The following is a 3,073-nucleotide window of genomic DNA, read 5'->3' as shown; positions in this document are numbered from 1 at the left end:
CACAACGGCAACTCAAAGATCACATTCGGCGGGTAAGGAAGAAGGCGCGACGAGGGCGTCGCGAGTTTAGGTGGGGGAGAGTGTCACGACCCGCGAAAAAGGACTTCCCGATAACGAAGCAAGTTGGGAACCTGCTATCACGCTTTGTCAATTTGAAGATCATATCAAGAGGTTCCATGAAGCAAGCTCGACGAGGACGTCGACGGCATAGGTGGGGGAGAATGTCACGGTTGAAGCATTTCATCAAACACTTGGTGAGCATTCTCTCCATTTTGGGCCTTACAATCCATTTTGGGCCTTATAATCCACTTTGGGCCTATTTTGGGCCTTACAATGGGCCAAGCCATGTACATATCCATTCTAGATGTTTCTTTAGATATTTTATGTAAAGTAGGTGGGAAAGTAGGTGGGAACCATTCTCCACCGTAGGATTAAAGCAATTATAGCCGTAGGATTAAGCTTTGTATGCCTATAAATAGGTGGAGGCCTCATTTGGCCAAACCATCCAATAATCCAAGAAATCTCATCTATACTTGTAAAGCTCTCTTTCAAGTAATATACTTTCATTCTCCCAAACTCTCTTTGTGCTCTAGCTTTCTTTGCTTAGCTTTCTCTTTTAGTGGGCAAAAGGCTTACTTAGTTGCAACAAAGGGTCGGAATAGCAACTAAGGCCGCACGGCTTGAAGGGTAAACAAACAAGTCCGTGACACTGGGGACAACAGCCACACTAGCAAAAAAAAAAAAAAAAAAATGATCATCTTCTTATTTTATTTTATTTTCATATTTATTTATGCTTGCTTTTCAACGCCAAGTGTAATTATAAATACAACAATCAACCATTTTATCAACAAAAATGTCTAAAATGAAATATAAATCTAACTAAATGTATGTATTTACAAATACTTTATGTGTTAACCAAATAGGCATATAATAAAAACAACTAGAACCAATAATATAGAACACCTCATCGCTTAAGAAATATATTAGTATGCTTTTTGAATCTCTAGCATTATCTTTATTTTATCAGGAATTAATTTTTTTAGTCAACTATAATACGCATCGATTATATTGTATGATATATGTTACATAGCAGTCATTAAATTTTGAATTTAATATTCTTCAATGCAAGAGCCCGCCAACCTTAAGTAAGTAAATGCATTATATCATCATCAATGTGTCAAAAGTGACTATGTTTTTTTTTTTAAATTATCATCCATCAAATAACAATAATAATAATAACAACATTTATTAATACATATTCTCATAAAAAAATATAATTATTTTTTAACATTATTATTTTACCGATATGACCGTATATGCTCAACATTTTACATGTTACGCGCACTTTGTGTCACAGACATGTAAGTGGTAATAGATAAACGCGTATGTACAAACATATGTAGACAATAGGCAAATGGTGATTGTATGCGCAACCAACTTGAAATTATATATTAATTTGAATGTTAGCTTGCATAATCAATATATATATTGGTAATAGTATGCAAAATTAATCCGTAAACATTACTTGCATAGCTTTTCATCGAAAGTAAAGTCTGATATGATATGGACCTCTCCTGCCATTGGTAATACTGTACATATCTCATTCATTGAAATAAATCCAATATTTGACATTATTACGTAACTATAATTTTTTATAAAAATCAATTTGTCACCAATCTATACTTCCCAAAAGGAAGGAAAATATATATATATATATATATATATATTGAGATAGCATTTTTGTGCCCAATTGAAGATATCGATATTGTATAACCAAGTGCGACTTTTTTTTCTTTTTTTTTTTTTTTTTATGGGAGCAGCGACTTTGGATATTTTATAAAAATAAATAAGACAAACAAAACTATTAAATAAAAATTCAACGTGTGCGTCAAATAGTAAAAAAATTGAAAAATAATATCAGTCAATATTTCTCATTCTCCTTTCTTTTTTTTACTAGAAAACAGAGGTTTTAAGCTAATATTTAAATACTAATCCTTCAAGAAAATTAAAAATAAATTTATAATTTTACACTAACAGCCCTCTTCATTTATCTCAAAAAAAAAAAAAAAAATCCTTTTAACACCGAACATTTTTTTTTTTTCGGAATCAAACACCCAACAAATTAATACGATCTTAATCTTTTTTTTTTTTGGGAGGGGTTGGTGGATAACAAATTAAAACGATATATTACCATTAAAAAATAAATAAAAGGATCTATAAGACTATAACAAAATAAAGAATCTAAATGATCATTCAATAAATGAAAAAATAATAATAAAACGATGGTTGTTGTTGTGCCATTGGCCTAATCCACTGTCTACGGTGTTCGTTTGGGAGATTACGCGGTTGCGGTGCACCGCAATAAAAGTGGGGCCCCTAACAATATATTTAGGGACGAAGATCAAGCTGGACAAGGCATGACGCGTGGGTCCCAATACATCGAAAACTGTGTGGTGGGATCCACCACCGTGATGGAAAATGGTGACACGGCAACGGTCTTGAGTCTTAGGATGATGATGATGATTAGGAATCAGTATCAGGCATGATATGGACGCGCGTAAGGTGCATGCACAGTTTGACAGGGATATACTTGTAAATAAAATGCGTAGCTTCCGCCATTAATGCTTTCCGTTTCGGTGAGACTGACCTTTCATATTATAGATTTTATCAAGTAACGCATTTTCTTAATTCCCTCATTACTATAATCTGTCTTTTCTGCCCTCTCTATTTATTAATGTCAACGTTTCATTTTTTTTTTTTTTGGGTTATAAGTTGTTCATTTTACACGTCAGTTTTAATTTTAACCTTCCATTTATATAGAAATTATTACTGTATAAATCTCTTTTAAGTACTTTTATTTTTGGTATACAGATTGAATAACAGTAACAACATCTATTTATGTGCTATGGCCATCTGGAGTTATAAAACGTATCTACCCACACTTCCCTCTCTTATTTCCCCACTTAATTACTATTTAGACCTTATGACATCCTAAATTTACAAAATATATATTTATTAGATGGAAAAATTAATATTATAGTAAAAAAATAACTTTAGAACTCGCTACATATCT

The sequence above is a fragment of the Ziziphus jujuba genome, chromosome 11 (assembly GCF_031755915.1).
Source record: "Ziziphus jujuba cultivar Dongzao chromosome 11, ASM3175591v1".
NCBI lineage: Eukaryota > Viridiplantae > Streptophyta > Magnoliopsida > Rosales > Rhamnaceae > Ziziphus > Ziziphus jujuba.
Note: the sequence above shows the minus strand (reverse complement) of the source record.